General features: G+C 36.0%; 1 long non-coding RNA gene across 1 annotated transcript; it reads left to right on the plus strand.

Moving 5' to 3' along the window:
• Nucleotides 1–7,002: 7,002 nt before the first annotated feature.
• LOC110908503 lies at nt 7,003–9,957 on the plus strand. The gene is made up of 5 exons (XR_002574664.2): nt 7,003–7,500; nt 7,615–7,698; nt 9,018–9,172; nt 9,338–9,603; nt 9,692–9,957. It is a non-coding gene; the product is annotated as an uncharacterized LOC110908503 (long non-coding RNA).
• Nucleotides 9,958–12,355: the final 2,398 nt, after the last annotated feature.

Below are 12,355 nucleotides of genomic sequence, written 5' to 3' on the forward strand. Positions count from 1 at the left end.
ATGTGTGCATTGTGTAAATTATAGATAATTCCCAGGAAATCCTTACAGAAAACCTAAGACAACAATGTGTGTAATCTCCTTTTTGCAAACTGTTTTTACAAAACCTCACACAATTAATTATATATTAAGCAGTTATTGAGTATTTGTATGGATACAATTATCGTCGGTATGTTGGGTTTTTGTATACAAAATTTGTTACTACCTTGCGAGGGGTAACATTTCTACAAGTCGGGTTGACAGTACCGTGGGTGGTAATTGATATGACTTGGAAACAAATGTAATTGCGAGACCGCCCTCAATACTGTACAATGGGTTTTATTTAAACTTGATTAAATTAGGATTCACTCACCAGTATTTCCCACTGACAAAATATTTTTAAACGCGTTTCAGGTAACAAAATGTGAAAGCCAAATAGAAGCCAGCTGGACAGCACTGAAGGGTTGAAAAATTGGCAATAAAGTTACCTAAAATAAATAGATGTTTTTATTAAATAAAAATAGGATTTATTCCTATGAAAATGTGTGTACTTAAAACTTGGGTTTTATCCCATGTGTTTGATATTATAAAAGTGTGGTATTTACTCTGATAAAATATTTCTTAACTACGACCCTGATGTAATTTCCGCTGCCAAAATGGCTAAACACCAGATACCACCGAAACTGGCCGCGGCCGCCCGTACCCGGGATTGTTAAGGGGACGGGGGTTGCGACAGAAGGTCGTATCAGAGCTAAGCCACTGATTCAGCCACAGAAGTGTTCTGCTGACACCCAAAATTTTATCTAAAATGTTAGGAAATAAATTATGGAAATACGTGCATAATTGTATTTTATTATTGTGTGTTATTTGACTATTTGTTAGTTTACAGTATGAGCGACCAAGGACCATCTGACGCGTACCGTCAATTGTCTGGTTCGCCTAGAAGTGAAGGCGCCTCTTCACAGCCTGCCCTCTCAGGGTATTCTGCTGATACTGAATAAGGAATATTCGTGTTTAAGGCTAAGTCTGAAGAGCCATTCCCTCATAAAAAGATAGGAAACTACGTGAAAAAGGGTCTACGGCCACACTTTTGGCAAAACTGCCATGCTATATGCCATGCTATACATTTGAAAAAATGTGTGGCTAAAGGTCATTCATAACATTTTAAAACACCTTTAGCTAGGGGTGTTCAAAATCATCCGAATCCGATTTATCCGATTATCCGAATCTGAATTATCCAAAAATTCGGATATCTGAATTTTCGGATATCCGAAATTCGGATAATCCGAATTTTCGGATTCTGGTTCGGATAGTGATTTCAGAAAGTTTCGGATATTTCGGATATCCGATATCCGATTTTTATTAAATATACCTTTATATAAATACCACTATAGAAAACCTAACCCTAATCTTTTTCTCTCAGCCGCTCTCACCTCTTCATTCACTCACTCACCCCACAAACTCAAAAACATCCAGCATCGAAGAATCGAATAATCAAAACACCAACACGTCGAGATCTGAAAATCGAAGATCCAAGGTTTGTTCCACTTCCAAACTTCTGTTTCATACGAATCTGATTTGTTTGAAGATCCAAGTTTCTGTACGATTTGTTTGAAGATCGAAGTTTCTGTACGATTTGTTTGAAGATCCAAGTTTCTGTACGATTTGTGTTCGATTTGTTTGAGGATCCAAGTTTCTGTTTGATTTGTTATATACGATTTGTTATCTTGTTCGATTTGTTATCTTGTTCCACTAGTTATATATGTTTTGTTTCCAGTTTCATCGATTTGTTTCATCTTCCAAATCCAAGTTTCTGATTTGTTCATAAATTTGTTCATATGATTTCTATTCAGGCTTGTTCCATAGATTTGTTATCTTTTTTTTATTTCCATTCATATTTGTTCATAGATGTGTTATCTTATTTTGATTTGTTCATAGATTTATTGTATTTTGATTTCTTACAGGTTGTTTTAAATGATTTCTTACAGATTGTTAGCTAGTGTGGGAAAAGAGGTGATTTCTAAGGCTAAAGAAAAAAAAAAGCAAAAGAAGAAATAAGATGGCTCTTTTGTTTGTTGTTTGCTATGTTGGAAAAGCTAGAAACTTTTATTTTGATTTTTTTCTTTTTGAATTTCGGATATCCGTTTCATTATCCGAATCCATATCCGAAATTTCGGATATCCGAAAGTCGGATATCCGAAATTTCGGATACGGATTCGAATGGTGAAATCTACTATCCGAAATATTCGGATATCCGAAATTTCGGATATCCGGTTTTGAACACCCCTACCTTTAGCCATACATTTTATTATTAATGTGACCATTTATACCAGTCTATTATCATTAGCCACACTTTTAGAAAATAATGTGTCATTTATTAGCCACAACTTGAAATGTGTGACCAAATGTTTTCTATAGCCACATATTTTTGTTTCGTGTGACAAAAAACTCATATATTTGACACCTTTAGCCACACTTTAAGAAAAAAAAAATGTGACATATATTAGCCATAGTAGCAACGTGTGGCCAAATGTTATCTACGATCACAGTGTTTGTTTCATGTGACCAATAACATATTTATATAAAACCTTTAGCCACATTAATTTTTAAGAAAAAAAACTGTGACATTTATTAGCCACACTAAAAAAGTGTGGCTAGATGTGATCTACAACCACAATATTTGTTTCATTTGACTAAAAATAGATATATTCGAAACCTTTAACCACACGTTAAGCGAAAAACCACACTAGAAAAGTGTGGCCAAATGCGATCTATGACCACGTTATATGCTTAATAATATGACTGAAATCTAATGCATATGGCCACATATATATTTTTTTGTGACCAAAGTATAGACAATAGTCACACTTCAAATTACAAAATTTCATGTGGTGTTACATAAACATTCGTCACATCATCGTCACTTTTTTATTTTGTGTGACGAAATGTTATAAAATGTCATGGAAAAAATGTGTGACCAAATGTTTAACTTACTATATCTTTAAAAATCCCCCCCCCCCCAATATTTCATCCTAAAAATTAATATATCCCCCCCCTCCCAAAAAAAAATCATTTTAAAACTTCCCTCCTAAAATATTTTATCCAAAAACTTAATCTTCCCTCCAAAATATTACATCCAAAAACCTAAACTTCCCCTCCCCCCCCCCCCCTCCAAAATATTTCATCCAAAACTTCCCTCTCAAATAAAATTCTCATTTAAAAATTATATTATTTAATATTAATAATCAAGAAAATCTTACTACATATTTAAAAATTCAAACTATTATTAAATATTATATTTATTAAACCATATTTGTTTTCCTCTAAATAATATCTTAATGTATTTATATTAATTACGTTTATATACATTTTTATTGTATCCATATTAGTATCAGTATCGAATTTTCCGTACCAAATTGTTTTTGGTACCCACTTTGTGCCGTTTTTGGTACTCGTGGTTTGGTACAGTACCCGTATTTTTCCGAATTTACTTTCATATACCGGTATCGTACCAGTACTGTACAGTACCATACCAAACATTTTCGGCACCGGTACAAGTGCCCATATTTTACGATTTTAGGTACTAGTATTTTCGGTACCGGTACCAGCACCGAGCTCATCCCTAATCATATATGTATTAATAGACCACATTGAGCCTTAATGGGTCACAAAAGCCAATAGTGGGCCTTAATGGATCACAATCGACAACAGTAGATCAAACATGTCTTAATAGACCATATTGGGCCTTAATGGAACACAATGAACAATGGTAGATCAAACATGTCTTAATAGACCATATAGAGCCTTAATGGATCACAATGGCCAATAGTGTATCAAATGTGTGTTTAATGTGAGCCTTAATGGATCATAATGGATAATAGTACATCAAACATGTCTTAATGGAGAATATTGGGCCTTAGGTGATCACAGTGGCCCATAATAGATCATACATGTCTTTATAGACTATATTAGGCCTTAATGGAGCACGATGGACAATATTGGATCATATGTCTTAATGGGCTATAATAGTAGTAGACTGTGCATCCCTTAATGGATCATATTGGGCCTCAGGTACGATAGACAACAGTAGATCATACATGTTTTAGTGGACCTTATTGGGCCTCAGGTATGATGGACAATAGTAGACAATACATGTCTTAATGGACAATATTGAGCCAAAATGGATCACAATGGACAATAGTAGAGTATACATCTCTTAATGGATCATATTGGGCCTTAATAGATCACATTGGATAATATTATAGCATACATGTCTTAATGGACCATATTGGGTCTTAATGGATCACAATGGTCAATCGTAGATCATACACGTCTTAATGGACCATATTGAGCCTTAATGGATAACAATGGACAATAGTAGAGCATACATGTTTGAATTAATCATATGGGCTTTAATGATTCACGATGGAAAATGGTAGATCATACATGTCTTAATGGACCATATTGAGCTTAATGGATCATGATGGCTAACAGTATACCATACATGCCTTAATGGACCATTTTGGGTCTTAATGGATCACAATACACAATGGTGGATCATACATGTATTAATGGACCATATTGGGTTTTCATGGATCGTAGTGAAAAATGGTAGATGATACATGTCTTAATGGACTATATTTGCCTTAATGGATGACATGGAAAATTGTAAATCGTACATGTTTTAATGGTCGTATTGGGTTTTAATGGATCACAATGGTTAATAATAGATTACATATATAACATATAATATATATGTATATTAAATGCATAAAAATATATAATTTCAATTTATTTTTTATAAATTCATTGTATTAATTTATATAAATATAAATATGTTAGTTTGTGTGACAAAAAAATAGTTTACTAGCCACTAATTTATATGGATTAATTTAAACTTTTCAAAATTTACTTTTTATCAATTATATGTATTAATTTACTTTTTATAGATTTCAATATATAACATATAATATATATGTATATTAAATGCATAAAAATATATAATTTCAATTTATTTTTTATAAATTCATTGTATTAATTTATATAAATATAAATATGTTAGTTTGTGTGACAAAAAAATAGTTTACTAGCCACTAATTTATATGGATTAATTTAAACTTTTCAAAATTTACTTTTTATCAATTATATGTATTAATTTACTTTTTATAGATTTCAATTTACTTTAAACCTTTCATTATTGTAAATTTCAATTTACTTTAAACCTTTCAAAATTTTTAGATGAGTTAACTGCCATTTTCGTCCCTGTGGTTTGGTCACTTTGGCCATTTCAGCCCATTTTTCAAAAATGCGCCATTTTCGTCCCCCACGTTCTGGAAAGGTGCCATTTCAGTCCAAAAATCATAACCCAGTTAAGTCAGTTAGTAAATAAGGACTGATTGTGTAAATTTGTAACATAAAGGACTGATTGTGTAAATTTGTAACACCACCACCACTAGCCCTGCCACCACCACCACTCCGCTGCCACCACCACCACCACCGCCACCACCGCCACCACCACCACCACAGCCACTGCCACCACCACCACCACCGCCACCACAGCCACACCGCCACTCTGTTAACTGCTGCCGGAACCGGAGCTCAGCCTAAAAATCAAAACAGATGTCGTCTTCTTCGTTTCAACAACAGTTTCCCGACGCTTTCAAAGTGTCACAAAAACAAAGAAACCCAGCTTCTTCTTCGTTTCAACGACAGTCGAACCCAAACCAAAATATGAAACTCAGCCGCAAAACACTCCAACCTGATGATGGTTTGATAAAAGTTTAAAGGCGGTGGTCGGAGAACGAAGATAATGGCCGGTAGTCGGTGATTGATAAGTGATGGCGGTGGACGGAGATGATGGTACGACGATGACTGAATTAAAGAGAAACAGTTACAGGTTCTGGGATGATCGGTGTACGGTGGTGTGGAGGAATGATGGTGGCAATGGAGATCGTTAGTTACTATTTTAACGTCTTCATGCTGCGCAGACGAACTGAGCAGAACAGACTAGATCCAATGAATGCCGACAGCGATGATGATTAATCGCCGGAGTATGATTCAGAACCCAGAAAGTTACGCGACGGTTGTAGTTTTGATTCAACATCGGAGAAAACCGTTGTCGATGAAAGCGGAGATGGAGGCCATGATTTCTTATATGATTCCTGCACGTCATCTGATACCATTGGTGCACCGTGTACAAGTAAAGTCAACACATCATGAGTGAACCATGAGTTTAACTTTGAACCTTTGGATCCACGAGTATGGGATGTCGGTTATTTTTCGTGTGCCAGAACTAAAACTGAGTTCTTGCCCACAGGCTCAATGATTGAAGAGGTTTTTGGCGTTGAATCTTGGGATTTTGAAACCACCGATGATAACAAAAACTCAAATTAACATTGGTTAGTTGATTTTTATTAGCGTGTTATTTTTTTTTTAACTGTAAGCATGTCCAATTTTTGATTGTACATTTACAGCTTACCCCTGGACCTGGTTAGTATTAGAAGATATTCACATTAAGGGCTGGACCTGATATTTGTGTTGTAATTAATCAAGGTCTGGACCTGATAATTTAGCAAGTAATGTGGCAAAAATGAAATTAGGAGAAAAGGTTGTTGATTGGTAGTGGTGGCAGTGGCTGTGGTGGCTGTGGTGGCGGTGGTGGTGGCAGCGGAGTGGTGGTGGTGGCAGGGCTGTGGTGGCGGTCGTGGCGGCGGTGGTGGTGGTGGCAGCGGAGTGGTGGTGATGGCAGGGCTAGTGGTGGTGGTGTTAACTGCCATTTCAGTCCATTTTTCAAATTTACACAATCAGTCCTTTAAGTTACAAATTTACACAATCAGTCCTTATTTACAAACTGACTTAACTGGGTTATGATTTTTGGACTGAAATGGCACCTTTCCAGAACGTGGGGGACGAAAATGGCGCATTTTTGAAAAATGGACTGAAATGGCCAAAGTGACCAAACCATAGGGACGAAAATGGCAGTTAACTCTTTTTAGATTTTCACCTCTAAATTTTAGTTTACCTCTCCATCTCCTTTCTAAACCCTAACTCCCTCCTTCCCTAATTGCAAAACACTCCACCTTGTCAAAATTCTCTCCCAGATTTGTTCAAATTTCCGATGATATGCCGGCTTCACAGCGGCTATTCAAATATAGCGGCACAACTCGAACATGTAAAGCTACACCAGATCCGTGTATGAGATCAACAAAAAGGACCACTGGAAACCCCTTTATTCTTTGACCACCGTTATACTACCCCACCCCGACTATATACTCCACCACCTCGATACTTAATAACAAAAGAATTCCCTAAAACCTCCATCACCCCTACAAAAACCCTCACGAGTGCAGGGGATGTGGTTGTTGACGGTGTGTAACAGTTGCGGGAAAGATGGAGGAAGCACCAGAGATTTGAGGAGGCGATTCCGATTCCAGGAGTTCCGTGTGACCTTTTTGGATATGAAACTGGACCACCATGCGGACGCTCCACCCTAGACCACCACCGATACTGCTTGTTGATGAGACGGTATTTAACTCCTTTTTTCTTAGCATGGATTGTATGGACAACATTGATGCTTTGTTCTTCTTTGGTATAATTAAAGCTATGTTTTAACATATTCATTATATATAATTTTTTCAGTAGGTTCGAAGATACCTGCCAACTGTTCGATGAAAGGTTTCAAAGAGTTTTGGTGCTATAGTTACTTTAACATTTAAAACAAAGGTAATGTACTAATTTTTCAAGTCCTAATTGTGTTAATTTGCTTAATACAAAACTAACTAATTTAAAAGAAAAAAAGAATGAAAGGGTCTGTGGTTTGGTGATCCTAAAAATAAAAAGGATGTAACTTAGATAAGTTTTGGTTATAATGAATATACTACATATTTTAGAACTATTCTAGGATGAGCAATTGAATACTAGAAAAACTGAAAATGCTATTTATCGAGTTCATAGACAATTAAAAAATCCTATTTTCCTCATGAATTATGTGTTTCTAGACAATTGGTCGGTCCATTAATTGATTCCATGAACAACATGCTAACGGCTAGGGGTGTAAACAAGCCTAGAGGCTCGAGAGCTACTCGTTATCGGCTCGGTTAAAAACTCGAACGAGCCGAGCTATGACGAGCCCGAACCCAAACTCGAGAATGAATTAGAGCTCGTATAGTTATCGAGCCCGAGCTCGAGCCTGAAATACAAAGCTCGTTTAGGCTCGCGAGCCTAAACGAGCCAAAACAAAAATTTATTTATTTTTTATATAATATTATAATAATAATGATGATAACATTGGCGAGCTGAGCTCGAGCCGAGCTTTGGCTCGTTGAAGTGATATTGAAGCGAGCTCAAGCCGAGCTTTTTGTTCGTTTGAGGTTGTTCTAAAAATAGCTCGAGCCGAGTCGAACCGAGCTCGAGCTTTGGGTTTTACTCGCGAGCCGAGCCCGAACTCAAATAAATAGGCTCGAACCGAGCCGAGCCACCCCTACTAACGGTTACTATCCAATTTTTTACCAGATATAATTTCGAGCAGAATTCGTCTATTTCCTGTTGATTTCATATAGTTTACTATGTTGGTTTCATAGGAACCTTAATTTGAAGTAGAGTTTGGTGGCAAATATTTAGGCTTTCAATAAATCCTTTTTGTTGTATAAAATCTTTTGGTGTGTCATCTTGGACAAAACATGATCATAACCAAGTAAGTTGACCATTTTTTTAAAAACTGTCTTTTTTTACCCGTACCCATTTTGGTCAATAGTCGCTCTAACTCAAACCAAAATGACCATTTCCAAAATGGTATGTCCTAACCCGAACTCATCCTATGTATGCCTATTAGCGGCCATTGTTTCTAAATTTATATAAGTGTGCTGCACCTTTTCATTAGAGCCTTTTGATGCAGTCTGCAATTCGGGATTTCACAAACAAGATAGAATTAGTGTTTGAGACTGAGAATTAACATACCTGTAACTGCTAATCAGTAACTACCATGCTTATTTTGATATATGTTTTTTATTTTTATTTTTATTTTTATTTTTATTATTGAATAGCTAAAGAACTATGGGCTACCCAAATGGATTGGTATCACAAGGGAAGCAGCCTCTTTTCTCATTTGGGGTTATCACAGATGTGCAGTATGCTGACATTCCTGATGGTTGATCGTTTCTTGTCGTTCCTAGATATTATAGAAACAACAAAAGGAAAGGTGATTTCATTATCTGTTTGATTCTAACTGCAGATACAAAAAATTATAGTAGTTTTTTAAAAGAATTTGTTTCTTATAGTTAAGTTGGTGAATAAAACTTCTTTTAATTGCCCCATTATATGTGTCTATGACTATGCTTTATTATCTAAAATTGATTAATTGTAGCTTCAACTGGAGTTAATTTTCAAGCTAGAGGGGTCAATGATAGTACGGGGAGTGAAAACCAAGGAGAACGTGTTAATGGAACAGATGACATTACTGCATCAGCTTTTTTTATATATAAACTAGTATTTTTACATTATAACAATAGTTAACAAACATTTGACTATGCTTTGTTATCTATAATTAATTAATTGTGGCTGCATCTGGAGTTAATTTGCAAGCTAGAGGGATCAATGATAGAACAGGGAGTGAAAATCAGGCTTCTGCAGGTCTAATCTCTATGCATGTTATGTTTAATTGGTACTCTTACTATGTGTGTGTGTGTCTACCACTTACATTTTCTAATCCTTGATTTAGAGGAAAGAGAGAGGATATACACAAAGGAGGAGTGTGTGCGAATCAGATGACGAGCCAGGAGTGTCTAGGATTTGAGCTTCAATCGACGAGACACCAGAAGGTCCAGGACTCGCGCTTTCAAGAGCTTTCCGTGACTTTTTTGTTAAAGTGCTGCTAGGATTGATGCAATTTTGTGTATTTAGTATTCAAGTTGACAAATTATGTATGGATTTTGGTTTACTATTGTTAATATTATTAATATTAATTTTGTTTTTTAGGTTTGTTCATCTTTGCTATTGTTTTAATTCTACGAAAATTTGAAAATAAAATTGCTATTTACACGAAAATGGCCACATAGCCACAACAATATATGTGACTATAAAATAGAAACGACCACACTTACAGTAAATTCGTGTGACTGTGGATACCATTTTGTCACACTTAAGGGGCCATTTTCTTAATCACAACAACCTTTTTGTCATATTTTTTAAAAAATTTATGTGGCTAAAACAAACTTTTTAGTGACTATATAATAGAATTAGACACACTTATGGTAAACTCATGTGACTACACAATAGAAACGACCACACTTAAAATAAATTCATGTGGCCATCGATAAGATTTAGGTACACTTAATCGAACATTTTGTTAATTACATCAACCTTTTTGATACAGTTTTTTAAAATTTATGTGGCTAAAACAAACTTTTTAGTGACTATATAATAGAAACAGCCACACTTATGGTGAATTCATGTGGCTATATAATACAGACGACCACACTTACAATAAAGTCATGTGACCATTGATATCATTTAGCCACACTTAATGTACCATTTGCTTGATTACAACAACCCTTTTTGTCACAGTTTTTTTAAATATAATGTGGCTAAAACAAACTTATTGGTGACTGTATAATAGAAATGGCCACACTTATAGTAAATTCATCTGGTTGTTGCTACCCGTTTAGCCACACTTATTTGACAAAATGATTGATTTCAACAAGACCTTTTAGCCACAGTTTAAGTTGCTATGGCCACACATAAGTGAATGTGGCCGTATGATGACTAGACATTTGGTAACACTTGAGCTGGAAAAAAAAAAAGTGTGGCGAAAGGCGTATGGTCACACTTTTTTTAGGTGGCCGTAAGCCATTTTTGACGTAGTGGGATGGTTCAGTCGGAGAGCACATGAGCGTAGGAAGCGAATGAAAAAGTTACAAGAACAGAGAGCACTAGCAGCAGCCAAAAGAGAAACCGATGCCCATGCCCAGGACATGATTAATAGGGGTTTAGCTAATTTCCATATCTTAGCAACCACTGCAGCCGACCCTAACCTGGAACAAATGATAGCACCCCAACCACAACCACCATTTCCCGACCAACCAATGGAAATAGAAAACCCCGAAAATCAAGTAGAAATGCATGATTTTAACCCGGAGGAGATACCTAGGGTACCAACACCTAACCCCTTAGACCCAAATTAAGACCCATGGTGGGATGACAATATGGACTATGTGCAACGTTACCCCACACATGAAGATCTGCCCATGCCAAATCTAGGAGCCTACCCGTGTTTGGATCCTATAGATCCCTATTACGATAACGATGTATTCATTAGGAAATTTTAGAGAATCCTTACCCATACCAGGCACCCACACCCCCATACCAGGAACCCGCACCCCAGATTCCGAACCCAGTCCTAGAACCTGCACCCCCAATGAGTGCAGAAAATGTACAAGAACTCAGGACATTTGGTGAGGAAATTTTAGAAAGTAGCGAAAGGATGAGACAGGTGGGAGAGCGACTCGTCTGGAAGTACGACGAGCACAATATAGATTTCTGGATGAATCTATATCCGTAGAAATGATAGTGGAAATGGTAGTAATAATAATAATAAAATATAATAATATACAATATGTGTGTTTAAAAAAAAACTACGGATGCCTACTATTATTAGTGTAATTTTTATTTCAGTTGGTATTGTAATTTTAATTTCCAGTGTTGGTTTGTACTAGATGCATATTATATTATAAGAAAGAGTAAAGTCGCAATGACCGACGTTTTTGATCAACATGCGTGTTGTGTGTTTGGTTGTATCAACTATTATTTTGTGATATTAATTTGTGGTAAATGTTTAAAATTCAGATGGACAACGAAGTGAATCAGGAAAACCAGAATAATTATATTCAGAATGACAATAACCCGATTAATGAGAATCCAAACAACAATAACAATGGTGGATAATTGTGTCATCCAACACATAGTGGCACAATGAATAATAGATGCAATGTCATTTATTATCCAAACTGTTAAGGAAGTGGATAATAAAAGTAAGCATAGCAGTAAGCGACCAACAGAACCGGAACACAACATAAACAATGGAAATGTACTTCAAGCGCCCATTCCCAAAAGAAGAAGAACCATGCCTTATGGTTGTTCTTATAAAGAATTCTGGTCTTGTAAACCAATATAATTCTCGGGCAATGAAGGACCCATTGCAACTCTACGCCGGATAGAAAAGACTGAGGCTGTCTTCAAAATAAGCAAATGTGCGGAAGAGGATAAGATAATGTTTGCTTCCAATCTGTTTAAGAACTCAACCTTAGAATAGTGGAACACTATCCTCCAGTCAAGGGGAAGTGATAGGGTTTATAATATGGAATGGGAGGAATTTAAAAATATGGTA

This window comes from Helianthus annuus, chromosome 14, assembly GCF_002127325.2.
Source record: "Helianthus annuus cultivar XRQ/B chromosome 14, HanXRQr2.0-SUNRISE, whole genome shotgun sequence".
In the NCBI taxonomy this organism is placed as follows: domain Eukaryota; kingdom Viridiplantae; phylum Streptophyta; class Magnoliopsida; order Asterales; family Asteraceae; genus Helianthus; species Helianthus annuus.